Source organism: Argiope bruennichi, chromosome 3, assembly GCF_947563725.1.
Source record: "Argiope bruennichi chromosome 3, qqArgBrue1.1, whole genome shotgun sequence".
Lineage (NCBI taxonomy): Eukaryota > Metazoa > Arthropoda > Arachnida > Araneae > Araneidae > Argiope > Argiope bruennichi.
The window spans coordinates 27,949,728-27,962,550 of record NC_079153.1 but is presented as its reverse complement, the minus strand read 5'-3'; positions in this window follow the sequence as shown (position 1 = coordinate 27,962,550).

The following is a 12,823-nucleotide window of genomic DNA, read 5'->3' as shown; positions in this document are numbered from 1 at the left end:
GACTTTCGTTTTCATTTTGCATTGATATCAGTAACGCTTTATCGAGATTCACTTTTGGGATAGTTTCTTTAAAAGTGATACTCAACATATAGATAAAGAAAGATATATAAAATTCAGAAAGAATTATTAACTGAATGTGCTGAGAGTTTTTTTTTTTAAATAATGTTCACTGAAATCTAAAAATATTTCATTCTAATCTTCACATGGTATGTATATTTTGATATTTTGAGATGAAATTTAAAGTTTTTACATCATGAATTTTAACTTGAGAATGCGATTTGTTTACTAGCGAATGGATAATTCTAAAGAGAAAGTTTTGGTAACACGTTCACAACTTTTAGGAAGTCAAACTGGAAAATTCCTCTTACCAGAAACTAGATTAAATTGACTGGTTCAGTGGTTTTATTAAAGCTATTATGTTAAACAGCAGCAAAAATCAATCTAATCCAATTGAACTTACAGAAATTAGACTTTGAAAGATAAGAAAAAGAATTTATTTGAAAAGCGTAATAGTGAGAATGTTCTTCGCATATATATTAAAATAGTTGAAAATCATCCGAGATTAAATAAAAGGAAAATCAAAAATGTGTTAAAAGAACAACACAAAATGAAAATTAAAAATGAAATTTACGATCGCAAATTTCAAGTTATCATGTGAGAACATTATTATTTTTAAGTCATTATTTGTCTTCATTAATTTAAGTCATTAACCAGTTTAAACCGGATTACGAGAGCTCCAAAACTTTTATGCCAGCCAAGAAAAAATTGAAAATGAAAATTACCATTTATGCTTTATTGATTTCCTATACAATGTCGAGTTTTAAAACCCCCTAACCAAAACAACATCGTGTTCTCACAAAAAGGAATGCCACGTTTAGAAGCTGAATAACGAACGTTTCCGTAGCAATGCGATTTCCAAATGACAAACTATTTACCAATAAATTTTTAAACATATTAATTTATATAGAATTTTTATGAAAACAATAGTTTTGTAAACGCAAACTGCTATTTTCTAATTTTTGAGATCATAAAACAGTTTCATAATGGGTTAATCTTAGAACAGGAGTCAAATCCTTCAATGTTTCCCGCTTAAGAATGAATGAAGTGATATTTCTCCAGTGGGGGAAAGAGAAAATATTAAATAAAAATATTAATAATTAATAACTTTTATCAAAACTGTTATTAAACGCGAGTGAAGTTTTTTTAAAGATATTATAAAAATTAAATTATTTAATTTCCTCCGAAAAAAATTACATTCCATAAAAATAACAGCTATGATGTCATAGTTTACATCAACCTTTTAAAAACGCATCTGCTGTCAAAGAAGCATAAGTAATAATAAAACAATACTGATAAAAGCAGGTCAACTTTTTGAAAAAGCATCTGCTTTCAATTTTGAGCTACAATATTCATTGTCTACGCGATTTCGAGCTTCAAAACCTCGTAACTAAAACAACATCATGTTCTCAGATGATAATAACTCTATTATAAAGATGATACTAAAAGGGAAGAAATATGAGAAAAAGTAAAAAAATACAGTGATACGAAGAATATGTTAATTTAGCAATTCTTAGCAATTCAATTTGTACAATGAATATATAAAATGGAAAAATGATGCATAAAAAAGGTGAATAAGCAACAATTAAAACCATTTGAAACCTTCATCAACAGATATTTGCTGCCTGAAATTCTTCAGAATGTATTCATGACAGCACAGAGCAATATAAGTACAGTTATGTATTATATGACATATACTGTTATGTTTCCCCCCTGCATTTATAGTGCATAAATTAAGTAATTTGATTATGATTGAGTCGTGCTGCTTTATTTATTCACTTGATATTTTGGAAAATGCTGATTTAATATCAAATATGGAATTTAAATAAGTTTACTGAATTTGATTTATTGGTAATTATGGACAACGGATAGGGATTGCGTGAACAAATTACCGAAAAATCATTTAAAATTTTTTTATTTAAAATCGCATGAAAAGAAATTCTGTATGTTGATATAATGTGTATGTAAGTACGAATACTCCTAAAAAAAACATTTTATTTTTTCGCAAGACAGAATTTAGACATGTACCCCTAAGTCGGTAATATGGGTTACACAGTTGCCTTTCTTCATTTCAACATAAATTCATATGAATTAATTTATCTGTTTTCTATGAATTATTGAATTAAAATTTGTAATTATGGTCATATTCTTTGCATATTTTTACCTCTCATTTTTTAAAAATTATATTCTTTGACAGTAATAATTTAAATGGGTATTTCTGAATATTATGCAAACTACTATTTCAAGATTTATCTTTCATTGCAGGGGGCCCTACTTTCAAAGAGATATAATTTAGCTCGAAACATTTTACTTATATCAGAACGTGTTAATAAGTCCCTCCTTTTTACTGCACCGAAATATAAATAAAAATACCCAAGAACTTGTTCGTTAATTTATTCTGTAAAATGTTTTGAATATATCTTTTTTTGCAAATTTCTTGAGATTCGATTTTTCTATATAGTATAGTGTGGGCATAGTAGCAAAACACATAAAAATTAGTCAAAACTTATTAAATGCGTAACATTTTATTAATAAACTTGGAAGGGTATATTATGAACCGATAGCTTAAAAAGTATTGAAAAGCCAGAAACTGCTTTTTAAGAATTCTGCAAGAACTCTTTAAGAAATGTCAGAGATCTCAGGAGACAAATTCTTGATTGAATGAGATTAAGTCAACAGTGCTTCCGTTTATCTCTCATATTAAAAATAATGAGATAAAACATTGCAAAGTTCCCTGAGCTTCAGTCAATAATAAATGCTGGATACATTTCAATTAAATATGCTTTTAACGTTACTAAAAGAAACGGAACTTTAAAACTTGGATGGACTAAAATCAAATTCCTCGATTTGCCTTCTAAAACTCTAAGATTTCAATATCATTTACAAAATCCCCCATATAAAGAATTTGGCGTCATGAGTGAAAACGAGATTGGTTCATCGGACGGAATATTCCAAAATAAAAGAAATTGGCATAGCTTTTTATCTTCTTATCATTACAGAAGAAAGAGTAGAAGTTGTAAATTTCAGTGAACCATAAGAAATTAATTTTGCGACGCTTTTAGATGAAAAATCAGGAGTCCTCCCAACCAGTTATTATTTTTGCATCCATTCTTACCAGATATTTGGACTTGCATTTCCATTTGACTGCTAATGCAGCCCACAATAATGTTATTCTGGGTATCAGAGCTTCCTATTAAAAGTTACTTGTTCACATATTTGAATTTTTTTACCGTGAATTTCGGTTTTATATAGACAGAATTCTTCTTTCATGGAACCTATTTGCAATGATAGCCCCAATTCATTATTTATCGGTTCATGAATTTTCATTTCTTTTCAAAAGACTCCTCTTAAAAATTTTCTTTAATCATCAAGATCTGCTAGGAAAAGAATCTACAAATGTACAAGATATTATTCTTAATACGCGAATCCAAGCAAGGATATATTAAATACGCAAGCATATTCATCAAATAAAGTAGATGCCATTGTGATCTGCGCAATGGCAATAAAATTATTATTATTACCGCAACATTATTGTTATTAAAATTAATAATATTACAACAACATCCTGACAGAGAAAAAAAGAAGTTTAACAAAAACTGCCGCCTCTGATAATCAATTTAAATTTCTATTGTTTCACCATGCACTGAAATAGAGATTTTATATGAAAAACATTGTTTATAATTGCTAATGTTGCGGCTGTATTAAGAAAAGTTTTTTTTTTTTTGCAAGAGGAGATTAAATACTATTATATTTACGATAGAAAGTGCTGGACTTTACGGAGAGTCCCAGATAAGTAAAGTTTAAAAAATGATTGGTATATGAAATAATATACATTATGTGTGAAGTTAAAAAGCACGTTAAATATATCGAAATTTTAATATTAATCAAACTTTTGGAGAAATGTTATCGGAAGAAATTAAAAAAATCTTTTTGATACCTTCCATAATAATTTTTTAATCAAATTATGTAACATTCGGCTCAATGAGGGATTTGGCAATTTTGTAGGTTTTTGGAATTTTATTTTATAATTAACACAAGAACTATATTAGTGTAATGCATACAGAAATGCCTGTCCCTGCTGAAACATATTAATATTGGGCTTCATTTAACATGATATTCAATAAATTTAATAGAAAAATTCACGTTAATTATTAGTCTCTATTAAAAAGTTGGTGTTCGATAATTTGTTTGACTTAATAGAAAACTTTTTTGGGTCATTTTAGTCTTTAAACATGAAATAAAACAATTTTAGATCAATATTCAATTGCTCTTTATGTCACGCGATATTTTAATAAAAACATAGAAAAGCAGCATTGTTTGCGTTTAAGAAAGCAAATAATAACAACAACAACAAAAAAGTATCAGTTGTGTCAAGTATCAAAATACACAAAGGTAAATGCTATTGAATAAATATGCCAATAAATATACCAATACCCAAATACTATCAGAAATTTAAATGAATGAATTTACATATTGTTTTAACATTTTGTTTCAGCGTTGTCGATCAAGATATAAATTAGCTGATACTAATTTATATCTAGCTACGTATAAAAATTGAATTCAAGACAAAATGTATGATAATATATATAAACTATAAAAATGATTTTATTATAACTGAGCGCACGATAAGCAAACGAAAGTTTTACTTATTAATTATTTGAAATTTATTTTAGAAATTAAAAAATATTGTTTAGTAATTATACAGGCAGATTCCGATTCCAAATGATTATTAAACTATTCAAGCCTAAAAGTAAAAGAAAAAAAAAAAAAAAAAGGGAAAAAATTTCAGTTTTTTTTTTTATTTTTAACTTTTTCAACATTTTTTTTATTCCTGAAATTATTTCTTTAAGAAGTTTTCGACTGTTATTAAATGGACTGTTATTTCGACAGTTAATAAATGGATAAAATAATGTTAAAATATTAATTCTGAAAATCATTATCAAATTATTATCAACAGATCGTTAGTGAAAACATCCAATAAAGTTCAATGATTTTTAATTATTTTTAATTTTGCCATGATAGCACAAGCTTTTAGCAGTAGAATCAAGATCATTTGATATGCATCAGATGTGCTGCGTCAATTTAATTTTAGTATCATTGCGCATTTGCCGGTGGGGGAGAGAGGATGTAATATCACAGCAAAGCTTTTTTTAGGGGGGCCGGGAGAGGAATCCCTTGCACCACTGTTCTGCGCTTCGTAGATTAGCTAAGAAAATCGATTTGCATTTTGAGCACCTTTTATTTTTTTCAAAAGACCGAAGTCGTGTTAACACAGAACTGCAATTTTAACCAAACGATCGCATACCAAGTTTCATGCATTTAAATTGTTGAGTCTTGAGTTATCTCATTTTTATGAGTGCAAAAGTATAGACCGATATATGGTCAACACCCTGATTGGTGTTGTTCAAAATTTGAAAAGGATCTGCAGTTTAGATGCTAAACATGTTTGCTAATTTATTTTTAATTAGTTCTTTACGTTTTGCAGCTATCTTTCTCACTTGTACTCGGTCTGCCTGATTGATAGATTAGCTCTGAATGGATTCAATTCAAAATTTCGTAGAAATCTACAAATTTGTTGTAAAGGGCAGCTGCCCAGTTTCATCTGTTTAGTTCAAAGCGTTTATGTGTTATAGTATTCACAGACAACAGATGCAGCGAAAAGCAAACTGACAGATATAATTTCAAAATTTTGTTTTTCGGACTCTGAAGAGTGGTCTGAAAGGTGAAGATTCTTTCAAATCTCGAATTTGAATTTTTCGATGAATACAATATATTCTTTTTGTATAATTTATACACGAAAAAATGAAAATTTATTGAAAATTCTATTTATTTTAGATCTAAACTTATTACATGTATTCATAATTGATGGAAAACAAATAAAATCTCAAAGATTTAACCTCATTAGTATAGAATCTTTGAAGGTCTTATTTAGGGTACTGGAAAATGTACAGGTTAATTTAGACTTCCCTGTAAATTAATGAATATGACATTCATAAAGATTTACACAATGCTCCATGCTTCATTCTTAGTCAGATTTTTCATGCATGCTTTTAGAGCATTAATGAGACTTTAATTCATATCACAGATTCCTTCATTTTATCCCACGGAAATTGCAGTTGTTTCTCAAACATAATTCAACAAATAATTGTGACGCAAAACAACATTAATACTTGACTTATGTACTATTTGGAACCGATGTCCTGGCAGAGGAGTAGCGTGTCTTCCCCGTGATCTGGGCGTCCTGGGTCCCCGTTCGGGCATGGTTGTTCTTCATCTATTCTATCTGTGAGATATGTGAATGTGGCCCCATGTAAAACAAGGTTGTGCAAGCGAATGTGATGCGTGAGTAGCTAAGACGTACTCTTGGCCCAATTGGCGCTATTAAAACACGAGACGCTCCCTTAGCTTAAAATCGCTGCCTTCGTCAGCGAGCTTCCATGGCAAATGCCATTATAAACAAAAACAACAACTATTTTGAAACAATTTATTAAAGATGCAAGTTTAAATCCCAATTTTATTATAAATATAGATAAATTTTGTGTAATTACTTAAAGATATACAAAATAATCTATCGTTGTGTGTCACCTCAATTATTAATTATTTACTTATTCAATGATTTTTATTTATATTAAGTTCAAATCCTATGAAGAAAATACACAAGTATTCAGCCTTAGTTTCTATAAGATAGATTCATTTAATGAGCCATTCTGAAACAGAGTTAGATTTTAGTGAAGTTTGCACTTTTATTTTAATATGCAAATTGCTCTACTTTTAATAATGGAGTTTATACTATATCATGATACACCTGAAATGGGCTGGTATAATTTGATTTCAAGTTTGAGACACACAAGATTTGCTCTGCTTGCGAAAGGAGCTGCAGGGGGGGGGGAGGGGGGAGGATGTGAAACACAGTGCATCGCAAGAAGACAACATTAGATGTAAGATGATATGTAGAATAAGTCTTAATAATATTTCACTTAAATCGATTGATTATAGGGGAAGCTGCCTTTAACTTATTAACGAAGTAGTTTTAGAAAATACTAGTTTTGATACGGGATCAAGAGTTATCTTGAATCTACAAGTCATTAAGTAGGCAATTTCATAAGAGATTGGCCAAAAAAAAAACAACGATGCTTTCTCAACTTGAAATTTATGATCTAAAGATATCTAGATGTCAAAAATGTTTCATGTTATGTGTGCTCATTCGTAATGAGTGTGTCAATTTTAGCAAGTATGGACATCTGAATTATGTTAGCAGAGTCATTGAAGACAATAAATGGTTTTACAGACGAAATAATGATATAGATAACATAGGGTCTCATTTAATTAACGATAACCTTGTGATATTCTCAATGCAGATATGCAACCTAAGTCAAAAATATTGCATATAAAATTGCTCTCCTTTATTCTGATAAAAAGAAACTAAGATAAATGAATTCATACATTTCCAATCAATTTCTGCCACAGAAATTGTATTTACAGACATTCTGTTTACTATTGCCTTTTGAGTTTTTTTTAATTATATTTTTATGGCGCTAATTGTTTTAAATGAGTGTTTGTAAATAGAAAACAACGCTCTCTTTCAAATTTGTGTTTGACTGCTAGAAACATTTTTACTTCTGAAAAAAGTATTTTAGCTCTGAATATTTTATTGATGTTAGAAAGTGCTAATACATTCCCTTTTATTTTTAAAGACATATAAGAAATGAAAACTCTTAATGCAAGCTGTGTACTCGGTGAAAGGGTTTGAAAACATCTTTATATATGGCAGATAATATTCACAAAAGAAAAAAAAAATCAATTTTTTTACTTTGTTGCCATAGAAACAACAACAACAAAAAAAAACCCACAAACACACACACACAAAGAGAAACCGAATCAAAGTTCGTTAAATGCGAGAAAAACTTGTAAATTATTTTTTTTAAAAAAAGTTGTAACGATTGCTACCTTCAAAAATGTTCAGACACTGACACTTTTCCAATTTTATTTTTGATATTAGGATTCTTCAAGAAATGTCAGTGATTTCAAAAGTCAAATTCATAATGAAATTAAATAAACTCTGCTTCTGCTTATCTGTTATATTTAAAATAATGACTGAAAGCATTGCAAAAACTCCTTATTTTCCTAAAATAATAAATGTTGGATATATTCCAAATAAATATGTTTTTGAAGTTAGTAGACCAAATGGAACTTTAAAACTTGGAGGGATTGAAGCCAGATTCCTCCATCTGCTTAGTACAGCATTGAAATTCGAATATCGTCTAAAGACACCCTTAGATTTAGAATCTGGCATTATGGATGAAAACGGAAATTGGACTGGTTTAATCGGTATGCTCCAAAGAAAAGAAGTTGATATAGCTATCGATTTTCTTAGCATAACAGAAAAACGAATGGAAGTTGTGGATTTCAGCGAACCTTATGAAACAAATTTTGTGACATTTTTAGTTGACAAACCAGGGGTCCTTTCAACCGGTTTTTCTTTCTTTTACCCATTTCAGCCTGACGTTTGGATTTATATTTTCGTTTTGGTACTAGTTTGGCCGAAAATAATAATTCTTCTGGGAATCAAAACATCCTATCTGAAGTTACTCTTTCGAATGATTGGTAGTTTTTTACGTCAATCTATTATCATTGAGTCTGGCTCTTCTATAACTAAAATTCTACATCTTTCGTGGATTGTGTTTGCAATGCTAACGTCGCTACATTATTCTTCAATACTTCTTTCATTTCTTACATTTCCTTTAAAAAAACCTCCTATCAAAACTTTTGTTCAATTATCGCAAGCTGTGAGAAGAGGAATCTACAAATGTTTAACTGTAAAAGGGACGTCAACGCTTTCTTTATTAGAAACATCTACGCAAAAACATCTGAAATATCTTAGCAAAGTTATCGAAGACAATAAATGGTTTTATGGACGGAATAATGATATAGATAACATGGCTTCTCGTTTAATTAATACAGCTGTAATAGATAATAATTTTGTGTTGCGGTTGCTTCGTAGTACGCTGAAATATAATTCTTACTTTAGAGCAAAAGATGTACTTGTTACGGATAATTTTGCGTTGGCATTGCGAAAAGATTTTTGTTGCAAGTCGATATTAAATACTGTAATATACAGGTTAAGATGCGCTGGTTTGTATGAAAAACTGCAGAAAGAAGAACTTCTGAGAGTTAAACTCTTAAGTGGAGTGAAATATGAAGAAGATGATTCATTAGAATTGACATTTAATGATATATACAGTCTATTCATATTGCTGACAATTGGCATCACTCTATCCTTTTCTGTTTTATTATTTGAAATTATATATTTTCGATTTAGTAAAAGGCATTAATTGTCATTGATTCCTTCGTATATTTCATTCTAAGAAATAAATCCAAAAAAAAAATCAGATAAGAATATTAGAAATAGTTAGACAAAGTTGTAAAGATTTTGTAAAAATAATTGCACAACTTTATTGTAATGCAAAAAAATTGTTCAAAATGTTTGATATTAGCATTGTTTTATTGATATTTTTCAAATTATTGGAATTATAAAAAAAAGAATACATTTTCATAGTCATAGAAACATTTTTTCTTATTCATGTTAAATTATATTAAATTTAAATACCTTTATTTCCAATGTCATTTAAAAAAATTATTTCGTTAGAATCATTTAATAGTTGAATTTTTCTTTTATAATTTTCAAGAAGTCATATTACATGTTGTATTTTTATAAATTTTGTTTAAACTTCACAATTTTGTGATGTATCAAAGACTGTTAAATGCCGTTTTAATATTAAATGAGGATTAGTATTAAGTATTTGAAAAATTTTGTTCTATGAATATGTTTTCTGAGAAAAACTTCAAATACGATTATTTTCTTGGGGAATCATGAAAAAGTACTAAAATATTTTCAAGGACTTATATTTCATTTATCTTTTTGAAATAATTAGAACGATGATCTATCTAGATGCTTTTAATTAAAAATAGTTATATTAATATTGCGTTTTTTGAAGCAACGTTAATTCTATTTTTGGACGGACCTCGTAATTCTGACCCTCTATCAGATGACTAGGAACAGTAAAGAAGCAAATAAAATAAGAATTTCTGGCTTGGGCTTACAAATAAAGCAAATATATTTCTTGATAATCAATTTTTCTATATGTCGCCATAGTAACACACACACACACACACACACACACACACACACACACACACACACACACACACACACACACACACACACACACACACACACACACACACACACATATATATATATATATATATATATATATATATATATATCAAAAAGCAATCAAGATTTATTACATGCGTGAAATTTCATCAATAAACTGCAAAGTGTTCTGCAAGGATTGATCGATTCATAAGTATTTTTAAAGCTAGATGCTGTTTTTATTAAGAACTGAGAATTATTTGGAAGAAATGTCAGCGATTTCAAGTGTAAAATCTATTCTTGATTTAATGAGATTAAATAAATTCTGTTACTTTTTACATCTCATATCAAAAATGATAAGACAAGACATTGCTAAATTTTTTCCTCGAGTAATAAATGCTTGATCATGTTAATTGGTTAATATGGCTCCTGTAACTACTTTTTGAAGTAACCGGGAGGAATGGAACTTTAAAACTTACAGTGACTGCAGTCAGATTTTTGACTGTGATTTTGATCAGATTTTTGTCAGACCAAAATGGCACCACTGAACTGAGAGTCACGAATGAAAAAATAAATAGGACTGGGTTAATCTGCATATACATATTACGACAAATTTTGCTGTAGAAAAAATAAAGAAACTTTTATTGCAATTCAAGTTAAATACTGTGACATCTAAGATAAAAATTGATGGACCATAGGGAATGTTCTAAAAAGAGGTAGTTGAGAGTGTTGATCTCTCAAATGTTTTGGCATAAGAGGAAGTCAATAATCATAGGATTGATATTAAGTTCTTTCTATAGTGCACTCATTTTACTTGTGGTCAATTGTATTCTGACCATTTCTATATTATTATGGAAATTTATGCACATTCGTTTAAGAAATAGACATTAATTGTCATTGGATATCTATCAAATATTGAACGAAATACATTCAGAGGAAGTCTGTATGTCCGGCTGTTCTAAGTACAAGTAAACATAAATAGAAAACGAAAATAGATAGATAGATAAAATTTAGTACACAGGTTTAGTATCTAAAATATAGATATGCGACAAATATGAAATCCGGTTCGTTGCGGGGTCGGTCTGTCTGTCGCATGCATGTAAATGCAATGATTCAAAATTTCACTAATTTAAATAAATGAAATTTGTTATATGATCTTGTCATTACATTTGCAGTTGAATATCACATTTTGACTTCAATCGGTAAGAGAGAAGGCGTCTAGGATGCAAATTGATTTTCTGGTACTTATGTATTAACCGCATACTAATGATTAATTGTCAAAAATTACCTGAGGGTCCGGTAAAAAAAGACTAGAATTACGCCAAAGATCGATATTTCGATGCGATTAGCACACAAATATCAATTGTCTTTATGCTACTACAAAGCACAAAACTATCAAGCGGGGGACTCTGAAATTAAAAGTCTGAGCACTCGTGGTATTCACGGCCTTGCCTATAGTCCACAATTTTATACTTAATTGTTATAGGGAATAATACTCTTATTAGACAGTATGCGAGAAATTTTTGTGAAGATTTTGCAGGTTTCCTTATAATTTTCATTGTGAATGAATTTCCTCCGCAAACTTTTTATAGCATCTCACACTTATACTATTTTTATTTGCTATTCAGAATTTTTATTGAAAAGTTATTGTCTACTTTCTGACACATTATTAAAAGTGGGATTCTTAAAATTTTATTTTATATTTAAGCTTTTTCTAGTTTTTAATTTTTGATTTAAAATTCATCCTTTAAAGTAATTATTGCATATATTTATTTACTTTTATTCAAATATTTAATTCCTACCTTCAAATAAAGTTCTAAATACCTCCAAATAAATATTTAAATTCTTTCTTTTGTTTTTTTTTATAACTGCTTATAATATTCTTAATTTCTTTTCTTAAAAATAATATCTTTATTTGAATAAATTTATTATTATTTTTGTCGAAATAGTAAAATTATTTTGGCTAATGACTTTTTTTATATAGCATAATTATTTGAACAGTCATATCTATTTGAAGGAACAATAATCAATTATTAGAAAAATAAAATGTTAACACCAAATAAAAAATGGTATTACATTCTTTTCTTTGTTCAAAATTCCAATAGAAAAGCATAAAAAGAAATGCAGCTTGTTATTAAAAAAAAACATTATCTTAACACAAAGGAAAGTCCATTTCATTATTACATAAGGTAATATTATTGAAAATAAATTTATAATGAACGATCTCAAAAACATGAATTAAAAATCACTTTGTCACAATATTTGCTGCAAGTTGCTTCCTTCGTTAAAATACAGAAAACATCTATAAATTCTTTTTACAAATTATGCGATATGATTGGTGTATCAGATTTACATTAGCAGACATTCAGATTACCATCAGCATAGATTTATCATATCTGTTCTATTTTTTATTGCCTTTCGTAGACTTTATTGTTCATAAATTTAATAACATATAAATGCATAGTTTGCTTCCGACCTTTAAAAGCTTTCTGAAGGCTGTGGAATTCATTGTATAAAAATCACTGAAAATAAATACAATATGAATTTTTGTATCTCAGGCCATTTTAATTTCAAAAGAGTAGACCTTTTTCTATTTAAAATGTTACTGTG